At 42.3% G+C, this 23,628-nt stretch overlaps 1 non-coding gene across 1 annotated transcript; it reads right to left on the reverse strand.

Annotated features, from left to right (window-relative positions):
- Positions 1-4,605: 4,605 nt before the first annotated feature.
- Positions 4,606-4,678, reverse strand: TRNAR-CCU. Its single transcript has one exon. It is a non-coding gene; the product is annotated as a tRNA-Arg (tRNA).
- Between the last annotated feature and the right edge of the window lie 18,950 nt (positions 4,679-23,628).

Below are 23,628 nucleotides of genomic sequence, written 5' to 3' on the forward strand. Positions count from 1 at the left end.
CTTATAAGTTCCAGTTTATTGAGGCCTAAAGCTGAGAACAACAGAACCATCAAGGCTCAGTTACTCAAGAAGCATTCTATCCAGAAGTTCAGTTATGATAAATCGCGCAGATTTCTTCTTTCGTTGAGGGAAGGAGAAACAGTGAGGATACAAACAGCAAAATTTTCGACCGGATTGGTCAAGTTACAGGCATATGTGCCAAGCTGAGATCCTGCCTTGTAGAATCTGAGGGTGTGGAGTACAGGAGAAATCACAGGCCTCTTCTCCTGTACCAGAATCCTCATCACAGCATTGTTCGTGTGATACAGACTCTAGATCTCAGAGCGAACCAGACGTTGTTCCCATTCCAGAGTGTGTTTCAACCTCTACTTCCATTCCTGAGGAATTTCCAAATACTTCCAAGGTTGAACATTCTGTAGAGACAGCTCCAGTTGCTAAACCTAATTCGCAGTTTCATGTCACACAATATGGTCGAATATCCAGGCCCAGTTTGAAATACGCAGCAACATGGACATAACTGTATATATGTACCTAGTCTTGTATAATTGCATGACAAATAACTCTTTGTAATATCTGCATGGCAAATAGTTTCATAATGGAAGTAGATCAGAATGTATGTGCTGTGTTATTAAGAAGCATATCAAGGACTGAACATGCACATATAAATAGTGCAGCCAGAGAGTGAGCATGTATGATTGCAGTAGTTAGTTTGTATATAAGCTACTTAAGTTAAAGTCAGTAAACTTCTATTGTGATGTGTTTGTATATAATAAAGCTGCTTGAACAGAACCCACAAAGACTCCTCTATTGAGTCCAAAGTAGGACAGCGACAAGCATGAAGGGGAATGTTATTTCACTGAAAGTGCAAATGAGTGCTTTGCAGAAAAACATATTTTGAGGTCTGTCTTTGATAGGGGATTACCAAAGGACTCAAATCAGAAATCTACAGGCAGAAGCTTAATCAAAGGCCATGAATAAGCGTGCTGAGCCTAAGGCTCAGCTAAAAGCCAGTACTGGGATCATGGAAAGGGCATGGCTATGGTACTTGCCTACAGCGTGAAAGTTATTACAACTGATAAAATACTAGCGACAATGAAAATTTCTGGGGAATGATACATGACTGACAAGGTGACAGATGTTTGTACATTTCTATAAGTATCTTTACCAGTCTCAAAGAGTTCAGGTTTGGGAGGAAAATTTGATTCCAGTCCTTGGCATACCTCTCGGCTTTCCAGATTTTTGGTCTCTTCCTCATAAAATTTTGTTTTTTCTGGCAAATTATTGACAAATCAATGAGGACTGAAAACAGAAAACAATGACTGGCAAATTATTGGCAAATCATTGAGGACTGAAAACAGAAAACAATGACAGGAATTTGAATTTCAGATTTCTTACCCTTCACAAAATCCACACTAATGCAAAACCTGTTATTCTGTCAAATTTATAAGTGTGTAAGAGCAATATTTAAAAATTGTCCCTATTTTTGGGCCTTTTCCCCCCATTATATATGGCTGTGTCCAGATTTCTTGCTCTAAGAGGTTGATTGGCATGCTCCTTAGTGACAGAGGGGGGTTGAAGTCATCTGGTGGTGACTGTTTTTTTTTTCCACTTATGTTTGGTGGGTGGCATAAATTTAGTTACGTGGTTTTCAGATATGCAAGTACAGACTTTTAGGTTAAGTGCATTTTTCCTGTCTCCATGTAAGTAGCTATTGCATTCCTTTCCAAGTAGGGGCTTAGCAAAGGTAACTCTAAGAATGTCTTGCTAATGTTGTTGATCAGTGCATATACAAAGATATTGGCCAGACTGTTAGCTAAAAAATTGGTAGAGATTCTGTCTAAGCTTCGCACCTAACACTGGGTTGGTTTCTAGAAAGGATGATGGTCTCCTTGCTCCTGCTGGCCATTATGTCCTTTCTTTCAGGTTGAGAGAACTATTTCCATTTGGGCTTGGGTACTGCTCATAATTTTAAGTTCAATATTTGACTCTATGGAGTAGGATTTCCTGTTTAAAGTGTTGAAAACCAATAGGTTTGGTTCAGATTTTGTGTGTTGGACAAGGGCCTTTTATACTGATTGTTGGCATGATTTGTAATTAACCAGGCTTTAAGCCCATACTTTTAATTATAGGGTACCCTATATCTCTTTATTTTCCCTGGACACAGAGCCTCTTTACAGTGCTTTACTAAGAACACTTGTAGGACAAGAGGTCATGACAACTTGTTTTGTCTGTGTGTGTGTGTGTGTGTGTGTGTGTGTGTGTGTGTGTGTGTGTGTGTGTGTGTGTGTGTGCGCGCACGCGCGCGCGCACACTTTTTTGGCTCAATTTTCCCACTGACTGTCTAGCCTACCCCTTCCTGCCACTAAGTTGACCCATTTCATCTTTAAACTGGAAGCTGTATGGCCTATTCATTTCCCTGAGGCAATAGTAGAGCAAACCAGGAGTGTAATCAGTATGCCATGCATTAGGAGTTGGTGTTCTTATATTAAGTCCTCTGAGGACATTCAGTGATGCCTAAGCACAATATTGGCATGCAGTGGACCTTTGCAATGCATGCCCATGCTTTCATTTGTGATTTTTATCAATTGGCTTTACTACTAATCATAGAAAAAAAAAAAAAAAAATATATATATATATATATATATATATATATATATATATATATATATATATATATATATATATACACATATATATATATATATATATATATATATATATATATATATATATATATATCTACTTTCAGTATCTCGAGACCAGAATTCCATAAGTCCACAATGTTGTGATATTGAAAGTCTTTATACTGAAAGTTCAAAATGTTGAATTTTCAGTATACAACTTTTTTTGTTGTTTTTTTTGGGTTTTTTTTGTTTGTTTTTTAATCCATTCACCCCTTGCGGAACCGGCTTGTGCAGTAGTACAACCTGCAATCCATTATTACATGCAAAGTATACAGTGATTTACATGCAGAACACAAAACAATATCCTGTAACAATCTTCTCACATTTGTAAAACTCTTGCGATAGCCTTTAGGAATGCCATGCTGGAATACAAACCTGTATTCTTAAGTATGTTCTCGAACTGGTCATGTCTTCTAACAACTTTTCTTGTTTTAGGTGATGGTAGACATCCACTAGCCATATGAGCCCTCAGCTCCTCTACTCTATCCTGTTCTTTCAAAAGTGCATTCATGAGAACAGATAGATCCATTGCCCTAGTGTCTAACAAGCACTTCAACCTGCATTGCCAAGCTTCTACCAAGTTTTGGGTACGAGGTAGGAATAAAGCATTAAGGTCGGACACACCAGTAGGATGTGGTTCTTGTGCTGAATTTTCTCACTTTGCCCAGCACTTACCAATCAGAGAAATATTTAATGAGCTCCCTGCCCTCCATTGGAAATGTCTCCCATAGTGATTGGAATGTCGGTGTAACTTCCTCCTCTGGCAAAAAAAACATGCTCAACTAAAGACTTCACTGACAATTGGAATGACATGTTTGCATTATATGGTGATGCTAGTCCTAACTGCTGCACCTTTCTCCAGATATTTTGGCCAAAATGAAACTAGCATCCCTTTGACATCACTCCATTAATGTCTGCCTAATACTCTCTATTGCAGCAATCAAAAAAATCACGCAACACATATTTCAAAGATGTTTCATGAAATTCACAGTGCCACATAAAATTATATGCCTTAAGGGATTTCTTGGTTAAACAATACAGTAAAAGCACTGACTTGCTGTACCCTCCGTACTTAACAAAACCACGGATGCTGTATAACTGATGGCAAATGATACCCTTATAGAAACAAATGATACCCTTTTATTAAAAGGTCCCATCCATGAGCCAGATTGTAGCTCTACTGAGATCATATAGGTTCATAGGAAGGTACTAGGCTATCTGTCCAAGGGCATTTATAAGCCTAGCCCAGAGTGTGTCAGCTTTCACCACCCCATTGATTAATTAACTGAGTCTCTGTCAAGAAGAGCCAATGAAGTGATCCCAGGGGTGTATTTTCTGTTACCCATCCACTCGTCAAGGTTTCTCATAGGTTCATAGGTTCATAGGTTGGTACTAGGCTATCAGCCTTAGGGCCTATACAAGCCTAGCCATAACAATTCCCCGGCTATTTCTTCCCACATTATTTACTTTCCTGGACCCCTGTCTAGCAGGGCGACTGACGTGATCCCTGGGGTGAATTTCCTTTCTCCCATCCAATTGTCAAGGTTCCTCTTGAAGAGGTCCAAAGAGGCACTCTGCTTGACATGTATGGGCAATCTATTCCAGAGTCTGGGGAGTCTCTGGGTCAGGAACCTATCCCTCCAGCATGTTTTGTTTATTGTGATGACAAGGTTTAGATCCCTGGAGCGTGTAGCTCTGAGGGATTGGGATTTCTTTAAGTGTAGCATGTCCAACAGCTCTGGGTTTGACATGGCCTTGTATGTTAAGCAGAGATCGCCTCTGAGTAGACGATATGCGACAGAGTATAGCTGGAGTTTTTTAAGGCGGTCAGTGTAGGGCATCTGCTTTAGGCCTGTGATTCTTTTAGTGAGGTATTTCTGAGGTCTTTCCAGAAAAAGCTTCACTTGTACCAAGATTATATCACCCCAGATGGGACTCAAACCCACAATCCCTGGCTTAGGAGGCCAATGCCTTATCCATTAGGCCACTGGGGCCTGACTTCTCTTGAAGAGTATTCGTGAGGGGCTCTGCCTAATGTAGTTAGGAATTTTGTTTCAAAGCATGGGGAGTCTCTGTGACAGGAATCTATCCCTCCAGCATGTTCTGTTTATTGTTGTGGTGAGGTTTAGCTCACTAGAGTGAGTAGCTTGCAGTGACTTGGATTTCTTTAGGCGGTGCATGCCCATCAGTTCTGAGTTGGACATGGCTTTGTAAGTCAAGCAGAGATCACCTCTGAGTAAGCGACATGCCACTGAGTACAGCCGGAGTTTTTCCAGTCGGGCTGCATAGGACATATGTTTGAGGCCAGTAATCCTCTTGGTGATGTACTTTTGTGGTATTTCCAGCTGTTGGAAGTGTCTTGTGAGGTACAGCCCAAATAGGGCATTGTACTCTATGATGGGTCTGATGAGTGATGAGTAGAGAGGTACTATAACCTCTTTATTTCTAGACGCAAACCCTTTAGTAATTAGATGAGCTACATAGAAGGCTTTCCTAATTACTTTGGCAATATGATTTTCAAAGGAGAGATTACTATCTACCTGGGACCCCAGATCTCTTATTACCTCTTCTGCATTAAGGGGGCTGCCACCTATGTGGTAATTCATGGATGTTTTGTTTTTCTCAAATGGGATGACTATGCATTTTTTGGCATTTAGCTTGAGACCATGACTTTGACACCAGGTGTTCGTCTCAGTAAGGCCCTTTTGGAGAATGTCTGTGTCAGCCGGAGAGTCAGTTATGGCTCCCAGTTTGCAGTCATCGGCAAACTTGGTTAGCCATAGTCCTCCTGTGTTTGCTTGTACTTCTGTGAAGTATATGCCGAACAGTAGGGGTCCCAGGACCGAGCCTTGTGGGACGCCACTTGTGACTGGTTTGGAGTCGGACCTGGAGCCTGCTATTCTTACCGTGTGAGTTCTGTCTGTAAGCCATTTGGCAACTCATCTCATGACGTAGGGGTTTATGTTCAGGCTGGTGAGTTTTTCTATAATTCCCGAGTGGGGAATGGTATCAAAAGCCTTGGCGAGCTCAAGGTAGGCTGTTTGAACCAACTTCCCCTCATCTATGGTCTTGGTGACTGTCTCGAAGAAGTCAACCATGTTTAGTAGGCATGATCTGCCCTTAACAAAGCCAAATTGGCCAGGTCAAGTGTTTGGAGGTTCCCAATGTCTTTGTTAATGAGTTCCATCATGATGCGCTTCATAGCCTTGCAGACCAGGCTAGTCAGGCTTATGGGGTGATAGTTACCACGGTCAGTTGTTGCCCCTCCTTTGTGGAGCAGAATAACCATTGCTGTGCGCCATTCTATGGGCATGTAGGCTGTGGAAAGGCTGAGTTTGAACAGTGTGTTTAGGTGGGGGGTTAGTTCATTCTGTAGTTCATACAAGATGCAGCCTGGGATACCATCTGGCCCTATTGACGATGTGCTTTTGGCTTTTGAAAGGGATGTTTTCACCTGTGAGTTTGTGATTTCTGGGACACTACACTTTTCCAGTATTGTTGTGGGCCCTTCTGGGTGTGAGAGGGGAGTGAAGTTTGCACTGAATCTGTCTGCCAGAATGTTGGCAATATCAGTAGGTTCAGTATATTTTGTGCTATTTTGCACTAGCTCAGAGCATATCAGCGAGTTGCCACTTAGATCTTGAGATAGCTAAGGAAAGCTTTGTGGTTATCTTTTGAATCATTGGCTATTTCTCTTTCGAAGTTAGCCTTGGATGATTTTATGAGGAACCTTAGTTTCTTACTGATACTGATCAGGGATGTCTTTCCTTCTTGGGATTTGCTTTTTTTCTGAACTAGTTTCCTCCTTCTATTGTATAGCCTGTTTATGGTAGGGGTCCACCAGACTGGTTTCCTTCTCTTAGAGGAGTGAGTCTTGGTTTTGCTAGGGATGGCATGCTCCATGGATCCTTTTAGGTTCTCATAGACTGCATTTGTAAGGGTTCCTGCATCTTGGACACTGTTATCATTTAGCATGGGGGCTGTGAAACTTACCACCTTTGTCTTAAGTAAGGTGAAGTTTGCTATAGAAAAGTTTTTCACTGTGGTTTCCTTGGTTGGGGGTGGTGGTGTGGTGTGGACATCCAGAGAGATTAGTTTATGGTCTGATCTAACCAGTGATGGGTTGACCTCCGGTGCAGAACACCTGTTGCCCATGTTGGTGATGACCAGGTCCAATATGTTTTTACCTCTGGTAGGGGAGTTTACCAGCTGATCCAGGGCATTTTAGTTGATAAATTCCTGGAAGCGCTGGACCTGGGAGTTTGTACTTGACTAGTTTTCCCAGGTAACAGTAGGGTAATTGAAATCACCCAATATCAGGGTGTTCGGTAGGACCTTCATGTTTTCCAGTGTCTCCAGAAAGGTGGAGTGCTGGTCCTGCATCATGGAGGGTGATCTGTAGCAGGCCACAATTTGCATTGCAGATTTGCCCGATGTTAGTTGCACATGGATGATCTCAGAGGTATCATGCTGCGCTACTAACCTGGAGGTGTAGGTATCTTTGATGAATATGAATACACCCCCTCCTTTTGTGTTTTGGTCCATGTTCTGTGGCCGAAATGTGTGGTATGAGTTGTAGCCCAGTAGTGCTGGGGTGCTCTGTGGAGCCTTGAACCATGTTTCAGTTACTGCACAGATGTCAACGTTCTCCATACTGAGGAGTGCTTCGAACGCGTGCATTTTGAGATTTAAATTCCTGGCGTTGAGTAGCATAACCCCCATGTTTTTATTTGTGCTGTTTACGGAGGTGGGTTTGACTTTTGAGCCTTGCCTAAAAAAGGCACTATGGGGGCAGCAAGAGCCTTGGCCAGTATTTGAAAACCTAGGGGTGACAGGTGCAGGCCGTCTCTTGCAAAGCAATGAGGCTTGTCGAGCATGTCATCCCAGGCTGACAGACACTGGATCCCCTTTGAATGACACCAGAAGCTAAGCCAATTGTTGAAATTGATAATTTTTTCTTTATACTGCGGTATCATTCTTGGTGAGGGCAGGATGTTACTTAGGGTCATACCCGCCTGGGCTACATGATCAGAGAGCTCTTCCATGTCTCTTTTCATGTAGTCCAGGGAGGTACGTCGCACGTCATTCACACCAACATGAACAATGACAGGGCCATATTTGTACTTGTTCTGCAGTGACCTAAGTGCTTGTGTTATGTGGCGGATTCTGGCTCCCGACAGGGAGCTAACAGTAACCTTCTCCTTGTTCAGCCTAGTGAGTGGGACATCAGTGTTCCTGACTATAGAGTCACCTATTACTAGTGTGTTAGGTATGTTATTTCGCCTTAAGGGCTGTGATTGTGCAGCACACTGATTTTGTGTTTTATGTGTTGTCTGGTTTGTGACGGGAGGTGCAGGTTTTATGGGTGCCTGCTTTGGAGGTCTCTGATGCTTTTGCAGGTTTTTATTTAGAGCCTCCGAGTATGATTTTATGTATTTATGTGTATTTTTTGCCAGTGCTGGTTTAGTATGTCTATGTGATGCTGGAGGTATGGTGCAAGTGTTAACCTTCTCCTCATGACTGCCTGTTCCAGTCTTGGGTGGAGAGAGCTTAGCCTCCAATTTAGCTATATAATTGCATTTCTTGCATATGTTAATGTTTTGTGGTAGGAGGAGAGGGTTTTCTTTGTACATGAGGCAGTTGTAACATTGCCTCAGGATACCCAGGTTCACCAGCTGGACTGGTGAGTATATCTGAAATTGCCCTTTGGTCATGCCTGAATAGTAGGGTGAGCTGTTTAGGTTGGTTAACGCTGTAAATACTATTACGGTATTATCAGTTGCATCATCTGTCACTTGTTTCTATATAAATACACCAGTTTTTATAAGGAAAAGGCTAATGTCAATACCCTGTAAAGTTTGGCACAGATGTTATCCTGGTGTCCTTTTGCCATACTCTTCCCACCTGTTGCAATAAGGCTTTAATCGATAGTAAACTGGGAATGAAATCTATGGAGGTGGACAATAGGTCATCATCTACTAAAAGGCAGGGTGAAAGCCAAGATATTTAAGCCCTGTGCTTTAACTCACCGCACAATGTGTATCTCAGTTTCAGCTGGATCCCGGCAGGACAATGTGAGACTGACTTTACAAGTTGCTCACCAGAGGGTAATGTTACAATTACAGCCCTACCTTTAGATTTATTTGCTGCTTTCCAAATGTGGCACCAATATTTTTTCTGTTTTATAGTGCATTCTAAGTGAAATACATATCCTTCCATAATAAGGACTTCCTTACATTTCTGAGAGATGGTTGTTTTGTATATTGCTCCTTTTGTTCTTGTTGATGGAAACATTGCAATGGCCATGTTTGATTAGGTACTCCGTATATCCTGTTAAAGAGACATAGACCTATTTATTGTATAACGGCATCTGACTTAGCAGAATTTGGCATGTTGTATGGTATACTGGATTTTCATCATTGTGGATTTATGGGATTTTAGTTTCGAGATACTGAAATTTGACATTTCAATATTTCGAGATTTGAAAGTAGAACTGCACACACACACACACACACACACACACACACACACGCATATATATATATATATATATATATATATATATATATATATATATATATATATATATGTGTGTGTGTGTGTGTGTGTGTGTGTGTGTGTGTGTGTGTGCATCCCATTACATTGAATGGAGTATAGTGCCGTCAGCAGGTTGGTCAGTGTCAAAACTTTGAAACGTGAAACATGGACACATACTGTACATGCTAAAAGGATTATCCCAGAGTAGACTAAACCAAAAAGAAGTGTTTTTACAGGGGCAACAAGCCCTCCCTTACCCCCTGCTAATTATATATATTAACTCTGAGATCGCACAATCCCCAGGGAAAGGGTATATAACTCTACCCAAGAACTGTCTATCTCCCGCACACATCTACCATCTGCTCCTGTCAATCAAATGGTGTCAACTGACTGCTGTCAACATTGTACTGTATATGATGTAATGGAGTTCTCTCGTTTTTAATTTCTCCAAGTCTTTTGGGTTTTTAATACCATGATGGGAATGCACCCTGTTCCTAAGTCAAAGTATGATTAAAGTTCATGAAATTAGTATTGTTTCACTTTTTGATGTCAGCCAAAAGTGCTCTTTGCAGCACCCGCTATGTGCCCAGTAATGACTCCTTCTGCAATTCGTATGGTGTTACATGAATTGGTAACATATTTAAACACGATTGTAAATTCTTTTTTATAAGACCAATTGCTCCTACTACTATTGGAACTGTCTGGGTATCTTTCTTCCACATGGCTCTCATTTCTGCCTGCAGATCAAGGTATTTTATGACTTTGTGTCTCTGTATGCAAGACACTGTTGTCACTAGGTGTGGTGATTTCAATGATCAAATGTACTTTTGTCTTCTTTTGTTGGATCACTATATCTAGTTTTCTAGCATCTATCTTATGAACTGTTGGTATTGGGTGATTCCTTGTGATATAAACTTCATCATTTTCTATAATTCTTTCAGGCTCATGATTCCAGTGTTTTTCAGCCACTTCGGTACCATAATGTTTGCACAATCTCCAGTGTAACAGTCTCGCCACATTATTAGGCCTTTCAGTATACAGTTCCTGTGCCATTAGTGTGTCGCAATCATCAACAAGGTGTGCGACTGTTTCCAATTCAGTTTTACAAAGCCTACATATGTCTGTTTCTCCCACATGTTCAATGGACTTTGTAAACCAACATGTATGTCGCCCACGGTCTTGGGCTGCCAATATCAACCTTTCATTTCTTGATGTGAATTCACCTCTCTTTAACCATTCCTGCATTCATTCTTGATCAACAAGAGGCTCTTCCAGAAGTTGTCTATAATTGCAACTATGTTTATGTTTTTTCCACATTTCTTGCCTTCTCATCTGGTCCTTCAGCTTATATTCTTTCTTTTGTTTTTTAGAACATTCAGTTGCTGCCTGGTTTTTATCCACTTCTGATTTGATTTCCATTCCTACTTGACATTGATATGCTTCTGCTAAATTAAGCAGAGATGTCATCTTAGATTTATTCTCCTCATGTTTCAAAACTTTCACCACATTTGGATCTTGTGAGGTCAGTATATATGTGTGGAGTCCCATGATTGCAGATCTATGCATGTAATCAATTTTAAGGAGGCCCATCCCTCCTTCAGAACGGGGAATATATAATCTTGGTATACACTGATTTTTATAAATCATTTGATGAGCATGAAGCATCCTTCTTGTTTTAATATCCAATCTATCCAACACTTTTTGGTGCCAGTCAATCACTCCAAAACAATAAATTAGGACAGGAAGAGCAAATTGATTTATGTCTTGGATCTTGTTCCTAGATGTCAATGCTGTTTTCAGGATTAATTTAAGTCTTCTAAAGTACGCCTTACTGAGCTTTATTCGCATTTGTTCATGTTTTGTTGATGATCCTTCATCAATTCCCAAGTATTTATACACTCCCTCTTGCTCAAGTTCTTTTATATCACATTCTTTTCCCAAACTGATGTTTTCCTGGTGCTGCAGTTTTCCTTTTTTAAAGGTTGCTTTTGCACATTTGTCAAGACCAAATGACATTCCAATATCATCTAAAAAAGTTTTGACAACCTGCAGCTGTGCTTTCAGTTACTCATCTGATGAGCTATACAGTTTTAAATCATCAACAAAGAGAAGATGAGAAGTCATTAGACTTTGTTGTTTTCTAGAAGTGAAATTGTAGCCATGGCCTGAGCTGTTAAGTAAACAGCTTAATGGATTAATGGCAAGGCAGAATAGCAACAGTGACAGAGAGTCACCCTGGAATATCCCCCTTTGAATTTTTATCCCTGGGATAATAATCTGTCCTTTATGGCTTAATTGCAAAGTTGTCTGCCACTGTTTCATGGTTACTGTAATATAGTCAATCAGTGTAGGGTGTATCTTATATATTTTTAAGCATTCTTTTATCCATGAACTTGGGATACTAGCAAATGTTTTTTTGTAGTCAATCCATGCTATACTTAGATTCTTCCCCTTCTTGCAGTTCTCCACTATAACTTTGTTTAACAACAAATGATCCTTTGTTCCATATGACTTTGTTTTATTTCCCTTTTGTTCTACTGCCATAATTGAGTTTTCTTCTAAATGACTATAAACTCTGTCGGCATCAATTCCCATGTATAGTTTATACGTTGTTGGAAGACAAGTTATTGGTCTATAATTTTTAGGGTAGCTTACAGGTTCACTCTTAAGTAAGAGCATTGTTTTTCCTGTTGTTAACCAGTGTGGTGTATGTTCAGGGTGCGCATATAAATAGTTCTTACTCATGGCTAAATCCTCATTCAAAAAGTTAATACTTTAAGCCAAATGTTAGGTACTGCATCTGGGCCTGGGGTTTTCTAGTTAGAGGCTTTTCTCAAATTTGTTTCAATCTCTCTAGCTGTTATTTCATGCCATTTCATATCCTGTACCTTTAAACTTCTTATTCTTTCTTTTACTTCTTCTATCCATTTAGCATCTTTGTTATGTTCCACAGGATCTTCATAGATACTGCTCCAAAATGTATCTACTTCCTCTTTTTTGGCAGTCTTTCAATTCCTTTTACCTGATTTCCCAATTCTCTATAAACCTTTTGTGGGTCATCAATAAATTGCTTATTTTGTGCTTTTTCCTGATATTTATCTTCATATCTTCTAAGTCTTTCTGCCTGTTTTGAAATTTTTAGTTTCTTATCTCCAATAGTGCATAATAGATCCTTGTCTGTTCTAATACTGCACATTGCTTTTATCACATATATCTTTCTTAGTATTTTGTTGATCTATTCCCTCTTCTATAATCTTCTAACAATGACACTTCTTGTCTTAGATGCTTTATAGTTTTCTCTATTCGATATTTCCATGATGGTATTCGCTTTCATCCCCTCTTTTCCCTCGCTACCCTGTGTTCCGGTGGTAATTTAGCAGCACAGTAATATATTCTGTTTACTTCTGCTATATCGCATGGAACTCTATGGAGAGTAAGTGTGTGTGTCTATATATATATATATATATATATATATATATATATATATATATATATAAATATACATACACACACACACACACACACACACACACACACACACACACAGACATATATCCCCCAGATTCACAAATCCTCCATGTAAGACTTAATAAGTCTTATTCGGAGGCTGCAGTTGAACGGTATGATGTCAGCATGCCATGAATATGCATGAGGGCATGCTGACCCAACCGTAAGTCCTACACGGACCGTGTAAGAAAGCAGGGGGCGTGTCCAACTGCTGAGCAGTCTAAATGTCCACGCCCCTGCAAGTGTTTAAAAAAAAAATGGAAATAAACAAGAGTGAGTCTGCTCAAATGTCCCTGCACCCAACATCTCACTGCCTGATATTGTAAACCCCATCACACATCTAAAACGCAAAACCATAACATTTTTTTTAAATACCCAAAATAGCTGCCCGTAATTGCGTGTGTGCGCGCGGGTGTGCCCATTGCTTAGCTACAGTTAGCAATTCTCACATGGAAGAGCATAAGAAAGAATGTTTATGCACATCACACCAAATAGCAATAGCGTAATGGTAGAGCATTCGGACAAAGAAGAGGCATTCACGGTTCGAGTCCCACCACTCCATTTCTTATTCATTTTTTAAATCAGTATATGGAATAATACCCAACATATATGTTTAAACACAACTAAAAAGCAGTGAAATGGCCGATGTATCAGTGAATAAAATAAATATTTTAAAGGATCCCAATATAAAATTGCCCGCAGTTAAGCAGCGCTTCACCCAGCACAATATAGTTGCCCATAGCTAACTTGTGCTTTACCCAGTGCAATGTAGTTGCCCATAGCTAAATCCCACTTTACCCAGTGCAAAATAGTTGCCCAAAGCTAAATAGCGCTTTACCCAGTGCAATCGGTTTGTGCGGAGGTGTGCGCCGCGCCAACCAGCACACCGTTGGGCAACGTGGAGCAAAGTAGAGCAAAGTTGCTTAAACACAGCCATGCCCCCTAACTTGTCTGGACAGTAGTAAAATAAAATGCAATGATAAGGTTTGAACCCAGGACACTCTGCACCATAATCAAAGTACTGAACCACTAAGCCATGACAGCTTAGGATAAACATCCACTGTTAACATATATATAGTAATAAATATTTGCTTAACCATTGCTAAGCATGTCTGCAGTCAGCCGAGAATATTCAAAAACGGCCAATCACTGAAAAGTGTGGGAAATACGGCATATTTAAGCCACATAGGCGGGAATACTCGCCATAACTGATTGTAGCTCCCATCTGCAGTTAGAATGTCTAGTGCTGGAGAGGGTACACGCTTTTGAGCGCAATGCTGGGGCATCGAGGAGTCAAGATATATGGTTTGGCTCCTAGTCCATCAGCATGAGACTCGACTCCTGCAGGGCCAGTTCCAAGGAATGGAGTATAAGGCGGAGGCTTGGAACCAGTTGGCTCATGAACTCACCAGTGCCACAGGCATCCCTCGGACTGGTGAGCAGGTCCATCACCACCATGCAGACCTGAAGAGGTGGAAGCAGGACCTTCTAAATCAGTGGATCCAGGAGGCCTGTCAAATGCGGGATGCCCCACTACTAAGTAGGTATCCATGGAATGCAGTATGTAAGATAAGCTAATATAGTTTAAATAATGGATAGGTATGTTTCAATATCCCTTTATTTACTCCACAGCTGCAGGTGCTCGTGCTATGAATCAGCAAGCCTATGCAGATAGGCTGCTAAGCCTGCACCACCAGGCAGGTTAGTAAATATTCTGCATGTATTGTTACATGATATATGTGAGTGAGCATGAGAAAAGTGTTTAAGCCCAATAATACAGCAATACAATGTCCTGATTAAATCCCCTGCATGTACTGTTATATAACAAACTTCAGTGAGACAGAAATTGAGTGTACTAACCCACCAGTCAAGCTAAAATAATTCTGGAATACTATCCCTGCATGTATTTTCATAACACATAAGTGAAAAAGAGTGTTGTAACCTATCAAGAAAGGTATAATATGTCCTGAATATGTCTTCCGTATGCACTGTAATAGCAAGTCTTGGAGAGAGCCTGTAGAAGAGAGTGTTCAATGTAATTAATAAAGGTATAAAACTTGGAGTGTGTCTGTGTCACTTACTTTGAAATGTTGTTGTACCCTTGCAATAATAAATAGTACTGTTGTATTATGTGCTGTCAACCCACAGTTGTGCAGTCCCATAGGAAGTGGATGAAGGAAGTGGCAGTAGCTGTGAAGTATAAAACATTAATTCCCTGAATAAATCATCTGCATGTACTGTTACATTTCATAAGTCAGATAGGCAGGAACAGAGTGTAGTAACCCATGAATAAAGCAAAAACATGTCTGGAAAACTATCTTTGCATGCACTGTCACAGATAAAACATGAGTGAGCCTGTAAAACAGTCCTGTAACCTATCAATAAAGGTATAACATTTCCTGAATAGGTCTACTGTATGCAGTGTAATGTCAAATACAGGAGAGAGCCTGTAGAAAAAAGTTTTAATGTAAATAAGAAAGGTATAATACTTGCAGTGTGTATGTGCCAGTTACTCAGAAATGTTGTTGTACCCTTGCAGTGAAGAAATGTTACTCTGTTGTAGTAAGTGCTGACAACCCCCAGTAGTGCAGTCCCATATAAAGTGGATGAAGGAAGTGCCAGTAGCTGTGAAGTATGCAACAGTCCTAAACAGCTGTGAAATGGCTGACATGCTATTGTAAATCTGTCACACGAGTAGCCTGTCAAGGTGTTCCCCAGACATTTTAGTGTGTTACCTGAAAAGTAGGGTTGTGTAGAAAACAAGTGAAAAAGCCCTGTGAACACATCCAGCTGTGCAGGTACATAAACAAGTCAATTTAAGACAAGTATGTAGCAGTAACATTTGCATCCTGGACAGTTACTATGTCAGATATAGGCCAGGTATATCATGAAGTAGCAAAACCCATAACGCAATCAAATGCATGTTGCTTAGTGTAAGAATACATGTAGGAGATATACACCTGCAGTCAATAGGAATGTAGTGTACAGTTAAAGTACTAATAAGATGTTAATGGAGGTTTTTTTTAACACCCTACTCCATGTGCATAAACAATGCAATTCCACACCTCAATGGGTATGTCTAATCTCATAACATTTGTTGGGACATATGTCCTATTGTTATAAAAAATCTGCACTTACTTTGATGCATGTCTCCTGTTAAAACACCACAATCTTGGTGGGCTGTTGCCACCAATCATCCCTGCATGCTGTTGGAATGTCCACTGTCATTCAATACATGCATGTGTTATGCTTGCTGTTCAACTGTTGTATCCCTGGTGTATTGGGTTAATGAGAATATTACTGCATGCTGTTGCAACTAACTTGGAATGCTGTTGTCTATGTTGTAATCAAACACACCTAATCACAGAACATATGGGAAGGCCGGTCCCAGTGGACCCACCTGTCCCACCTCAGCTGGTAGTTGCACCTGGCACCAGTAGGTCTGGTACCCAGCCCAGGCCACCCTCTTCTGTAGGTCCTGTGCCACCTTCGGGTGGAAGTGCTGCAGGGGATGGGGCTTGCCCCCCCCCTGCAAGCGTGGGTGGAGAAGGGCCTCCTGTCACCCTCTGAAGGGTCCGGGTTGTGGTGCATAGGGAGATCCAGCATTTAGTCGCTTGATCCCCTACGCCAGCTCGAGGCGAGAGTGGCGTGACTCACTTGTGAGCCTGTCCCTCCTACGCAGCCCCCAGTGCAGCAACCCTTGAGTCTGTGAAGGTCTAGTGGTGAATGCCCATGGGTGGGGATTTCAGTCCCACTGTTACCATCTGTGGGCTCATGGGCTTGCGATTTCCAAACATCCGTCCCCGTCAATTGTGTTTACCCACCCCATGTGTCATACTTCGCCCCTGTATGCATCTTGTTTGTCTTGTCTGTTTACCTACCCAACCTACCTCCCCAAATATACCTACTTCCTCTACCTCACTTTCCACTCTCCACTGGAAAAAAAAAAAGGGCAATCTGTACCTGAAAAAAAATTACGCCCCATACATAGCTTCCCATTTCGCACACATGTCCATTGGACATGTACACTGATAATTCTAATTGGCAGTACAACAAACTATGTTGTCCTCACCCCTCTCTCAGGGGTGGAAGGTTTCAAATTTCACTCCAAATTTTCAACATATGCATAGCTGTTGCTAGTAAAGAAATGGGCAGCTATGGACCTTCCCTACACCCATCATGCACTTCCCGAGCTTGTTTTCCTACTGTCTTTCCCTCTCTGTGCCCCCTTTTTCACCACTTTCCTATCTCCCCATTTTCTTTTCTTTCAAAGAAATTAGCACGGGGGTTAGCGGGAGTATGCACTTTTAAGCAGTAGTAAGTGGGATTAAGTGAGTGTGCGCATGTGTGCGCTTAGCTAAGCATCACGCAAACCCGTGCAAACCCGCTTACTACTGCTTAAAAGTGCCTTAGTCACTCTATGGCAGGGCCCTTGTTCTGCTGAGCAGCAAAATAAAAAACCTTTGCCAGACTCAAACCCCAGACCATTGACACAATAGACTGCATGAATTACCACTAAGCCACAGCAGATATACAAATAACTTGGTTCTGAAATAAATATATCATGCATTACAATGAGGGAATGTAAATGGAAATTAGGAATGGTATAACAAAAACCCTTTTGTGTGGGTCTTTACCAGCAGTGGTTGTGGAATTGCATGACATGACTGTGAAAGGAGAACCAGCCATCCTAGCAGGGAATAATGTTACAGTAGCACCTTACAAACACCATACAGTATCAGACCAGGATAAATACTGGCCACAGGAATACAGTGCAATAACCACATTTGTATAGCAGTTAATTGTGTAAGTGAGAAAAAAGTATATACTCCCATGTATCCTGTGTTAGCATTTGGAGGGGTGCGTACATGTCTACACTGAGATGTGTGTACTGGAAGCAGCAACATGCAGGTATGAGTACAACATGCACATAACTGGCTACAAACCTAGCATCAGATAAGAGACATATACCAACCTTCAGACTGACACAACGGTGTCCAGAGCAAACAAGAATGGGCCCCACCTTTGAAATCTGAAAGGGCTATGCCTACCTAACCTAGAATTTTATAGCAGTGGGCTGCAATCACAGTGAGTAATACAATCACCAAACAGCAGGCTGCATGCAATTACTGGATGGTGGGCAGCAATTGGTGCAGAGGCTGTCACATGCACAAGTGCAGATACCTAGAAAAGCAGGCTGTACCTGCAGTCCACACATGCAATTATATCATTGCAGGTGTTGTGAGATAGAGAGTGAGAGAGAGAGAGACATGGATACAGACCGAGACAGAGATAGAAGAGAGGGAGAAACAGAGACCGAAGGTTAAATAGAGGGCAAAAACCCAAAACAAACCAGCAATAAAAAAAAAAACAAAACCGTAACACACGGAGCAGGGAAATTCAGAGGTAAGGTATGTAACTCAAATGTATGTGTTGGCATGTTGTAGATGTTCCTGAAGAGTACTCTACACACTGCAAATCATCCATGTATGGAAGCAGCATGTATCTATCTGTATCTGCACATGTGCATAGGGCAAGGGACATACTGCAACTGTTACTGAAGGGTGGACAGCTATCTGTCAGTGAATGTTGATATGTGCATATATCCCTGTAGGTCATAGTGTTTGGCCTAGAAGACAGCATGCAGTGCGCAGGAGTGGCCTTAGGTCAACTGGTGCCCTAGGCAAAAGGGCCCCACGGTGCCCCATACCACACTTCCTGGTGCCCCCATCCTTGTGTCCACATAAATAGTGGAAAAGCACCCCTGCTAGAGCGGCGCCCTAGGTGGCCGCCCAGTAGGCCTATGCCTAAGGCTAGCTATGGTAGTGCTGATATATGTCATGTGGTGGTTAAATACTGTGGGACAGATTTGTCAGATCTGATGTGTTACAGACAGTGAGGCCTGCTAATGCTACAAGGGCTGAGGACACCCACATGCATTCTGCACAACACTGTGCAATGTAATCACATACCTGTACATCCCACAACTGTCGCATAAGTGAGATCCCCACCATGAAAGGTGGACTGTACATGTGCCTATATGTACATCCATGTGTACAGCAATGGATGTGTACATGTATGTGTATAGATATGCATATATATATATATATATATATATATATATATATATATATATATATATATATATATATATATATATATATATAGATAGATATGTATATATATATATATATATATATATATATATATATATATATATATATATATATATATACATATAGAGTGAGAGAGAGACAGAGAGACATGGGGTCATATGTACCGCAACAGGTGTGTGGTGAACAAGGCATGGACTGTAGACAAGTGTTGATACTGCAGTGCCATTCCACCTTCCCAAAACAGTGTAGCCATTAACCAACACATAGGCAGAGATTTACCTAACAGTGAAGGAGTGATAAGGGAACATGGGACACAGGTGGACAGTAGCCTCCACTTTGATGAAGACAGTGCCACACTACACCTGTAATCTGTCTGTGTGGTATGTGTCATGACAACAGGTGTGTCATCTTTGGAAGTATAGGGTAGAGTTCCCCTCTACTCATCACAATGCCCTGTCTGGTATGTACTTCACATGACAACTACACCAGGTGAACAGGCCACAGACAGACCTCCCAAAGGGTAATACTGTCCGCAAACAGATGCCCTATGCAGACTGGCTCACATAACCACAACTACACTGTATTGCATACTGGCCACACATTCCTCTGCCATACATACAGAGGTATGTCACACCCATAGCTGGGTGACAACTACCATGGCAACATATCACTATCCCTCGGGGTTACACACTCTAGGGCCCTAAACCTTGTCAGCTCACTAAACAGCACATGCTGAAGGGATTGGTTCCCATCTCAGACATATGCCATACACTGGAATAGATCACATAGCAATAGCAAACAGGGCTCCTCCTTAGCAGTTGTTATAAATACCCATGATGATTGTGTGGGAGATTGTTAATACACCCCAGGAAACACCTCTGTGGTCCAGGTTGGCAGGGGCAAGTGAAATCAAAGTACATGTGTGTCAAAGGCCAGGGTAGCATATGGCTAGGCTGGCGTAGGCCTTAGGTCCAATAGCATATTAACTACCTATGACACTATGCACTCACACATGTACTTAATGCAATAGCTGCTATGTGAGGTTGAATAAGTGTATTGCTGAATGTGTGCAAGGTCTGTAAATGTGTGATAGCTTAGCGTGATTTTGTATCTGACATGGTAGTGCCTAACCTAGCTGTGAGGACAGCAATTGATGTGCAATGTACTGTTAGGCAGACATGGTAGTACGGCATATGATGTGACGTAGTTCTCCGTTGATGAATGTGGTGTCTCATTGTGGGCTAAAGCAATACATGTATGCTTAGTGAGTGGTACTGCAGGTGACTCCATCACCAATATGAACTGTAGTACTACCTGAAGCTGTAGGGCTAAACAGTACAGTATGGTGTGCGTTCACATTGCTTGGAAACACTGTCATGTGTGTTTCCTGTAGTCTGCACAGGGGACAGACTGCAGGCATAAGGGTGTGTAAGTAGTGGCACACAGCACCATATGGTACATAGGTAATGCTTATCTGTGTTGGCATACAGTGGTGCATTGTATGTTTGCCTGATGTGTGTGATTATGCCTGTACAATGGCTGCAATCATATGTGCAGTTACAGGGTTAACGTGTGTATCCAGCAACATATATAGTCTGTTACAGCAGTATGCCACCTATAGTAACAACTGGACACATCTGTTAGGCAGGGCTATGGCATCAATGACTAGGGTGTTTGATTGGTACTACTGTACCTGTACTTTACATCCATTGCAATGGATGACATCTCTGTTTGTGCATTGGTGTGATATACACCCCTGTCTTGAGGTTGTGCAATTTGTCACAAACAGTGTGTCGGGTACTGTTGTATAGTGGTGTGATCTATAGAGTCTGCCAGGCAGTGTTAGTTGTGGCCTGAGAACCAATAAGTGTTATTGAACGTGTGTAACCACTGACAGACAATAGTATGGTATATATCTCAGTAAAGTGATATCTGTGTGTAAAGGTGTAACATGTGCCACAGGACACTCTCACACATATTGTTCATATCTTTTTCAGCCAGATGGCCCACCAACGCAATCCAGCTTACACAGCAGAAGAGGAAGAGGTGACAGTCAACAGCCTTTTGCAGTAGTACACTATGTTCTTCTCCAGAAGCAGCCATCACCAGCAGGAGCGGACTGCACTGTGGCAGGAACTTGTTAGTCGGGTAAATGACATAGGCATGCATAACTGGACATATGAGCAGGTATGCCATCACTGCAGTGATTTAATTAGACAAGTCTGGCGGCGTGCGTCTGATATCTAAAGACGGCAGCTTGCCACAGGTGGTGGGGTGGCCATTCATCCCCCCATCACCAGAGCAGAGGAGCTGCTCCTAAGCATGGTGGGTCCTGGACAACAACTACAGCAACCTCTGACATGTGTTGTAATGGAGGCCAGAGCCACCCAGCACATCCACCTGGAGCAAGCAGGTAATATGTCCTATCTGTAGACTACAGTTAACTGTATTGTTAGATTATGTGTACGTGAGATGTGTACTGTGTGTTTAGCAGTTCTGCTGCCTACTGTTGTGCAACACGGATAGTTTGTATAATATCCCTACACCTGTAACTGTTGACTGTTGTTGTACTACAGTTTAGCATACCCACTGTAGCAATGCCACAGTTGTGGCCACTGATGAACTCTCTCATATTCTCGTAGGTCCCTCTGGTTTGATGACAGGGCAGCCAATCCATGCTGGTGAGTGTGTTATACCTGCAACGTTGGTAATGAAATATGCATGTCATAGGTGAGGTGTAGGCCATGTACACGTAACACACCTATGCATAATGCATGCCATGCATGTTTGCTGTGAGATGTTGCACAGCTCAATAATGTCAGTAGCTGCCACAATGACATGCAATACACAGAGCATGACCGTATAATGTCATTAGATAGGGCTATCTACACTTGCACTGCATGGGGTTGAGCAACACATGGTCTGCCTGCTGACACGTGTGTGGTGACTGTTTGCCTTGTGATACTGTCACCCACCATCACCCACTATTGTGTATGTGTTGGATTGCTGGTGTGTATGTGCGTGTGTGTGTGTATGTGCTGTGGTGAGCAGTGTATTTCTGTGTATGTGTGCATGTGTTCATGCGTTCATTTGTGCATGTGTTCATGTGTGCATGTGTGCATGTGTTCATGTGTTCATGTGTGCATGTGTGCTAACATCATGTACAGATTATAAAGTGCGTTTCCTGTCTTCCTTCCACAGGTGCTGTGTTAGGCATGGCTGAATGCAGCAGGGAACCTGATGTCACCGCCACTAATAGTGGAGATGATGAGACATGTATTGTGGCACAGGAAGGTCTGACAGGGTCTGTCATTGGTCCACCAATCGACAGTACACAGCGGTCAACCCCATATATGCGCACACTCATACTGCCAATACATCCCTCATCAGCAATGGCCATAGCTGAGGGACAGCATACAGTTGGTATTGACCAGGAGAGTGTGGTACCTATGGCACATGCATCCCCTCACAGCAGCCATAGCCGGATTACCGGAATGGTACCACATAGGCGGATGTCCAGGGGTTCTCGGGGGAGCACCACTGGTCGTATTGGCCCTGGCAGACATGCCCCCGGAGGTATTACAACCTCCAGTATGCTCCAGGCTGTAATGCAGACACAGGCATGTATAGAACGGTACACCCGACAGGGACTAAGGGCGCAGAGGGCCCATTACACTGCTATCAATAACAGCATCCGTGACCTTGCCGGTGCCATCCGAAATTACACCAAGTTCATTGATAGCCATTGGAGGGAGACATTAGATGTCCTCCACAATGTGATAGCCATGAGCCAGGACCATGCGGGAAGGATGAGAAGCCGACGTGGATGCATGCCAGCAACAGCATCAGCTGGAAGTCATCGTGGATGGACCACGGATCACAGCCGATCCCGTAGTGGCAGTACCAGCCCCAGCAATGCTGGGGCTGGCCTGTCCATTGACTGTCCTACTAGACCATGTGCACGTGGCACTGCCCAGTCCCAGCAGGGACTTGGGTCCAGTCATCATACCTCTGCCTCTGATGATAGCACCCAGTCAGGGTTGGTACACGATACTGCCCATAGCACCCCTGCTAGGCACAGGTACGGTGTCCGTGGCCAGAGACAGTGATTTGTATGGCCTAGCAGGTACAGTCTGTGGCTGTCCCACAACCACCCGTATATGGCAGCCACATGGTGGAGTTGTGTGCATGCAGACACACACACATTTACCATACAACTAGGGTTCACACATACACACACACATTACATCAACATTGGCCCATGCAGTACTGTTGTCCCTCACACACATACACACACACACACACACACACACACACACACACACACACACACACACACACACACACAGACATGCTGATTGGAAGGGTCAATGTCGGGCTCTGGCAAACCTACAACACACCCTGTGCATATGATTATACCTGTGCCACCTCCTGTCATCTGTCACATTGATGCAGGAATAGGCTAACATGGTTCTGATGCACAGGGTGACATCATAGCAGTGTAGCAATAGTAGCAAGTTGCCAACAGGAAGGTGTACTGATATCCTTGTAGGTATATCTGAGCAGGCATTATGCACCACAGCTCTGATATTCATTGTAGCATTGTTTACACCAGTGTTAGGTCTGAGTATGTATTGTCCACCTATGTGCCACTTGGCTGAAGTGTACAGTGTTGCCAGCATGTGTTAGTGAGTGGACAGTATGTTTGTGATGTGTGCATTACAAATTAGCAGGTGTACATCTGTGAACATGGTGCCTGTGCACTGTCTGCATGTACGTGCATA

This window comes from Protopterus annectens, chromosome 1.part1 (genome assembly GCF_019279795.1).
Source record: "Protopterus annectens isolate FY-2018-M chromosome 1.part1, PAN1.0, whole genome shotgun sequence".
Taxonomy (NCBI): domain Eukaryota; kingdom Metazoa; phylum Chordata; order Ceratodontiformes; family Protopteridae; genus Protopterus; species Protopterus annectens.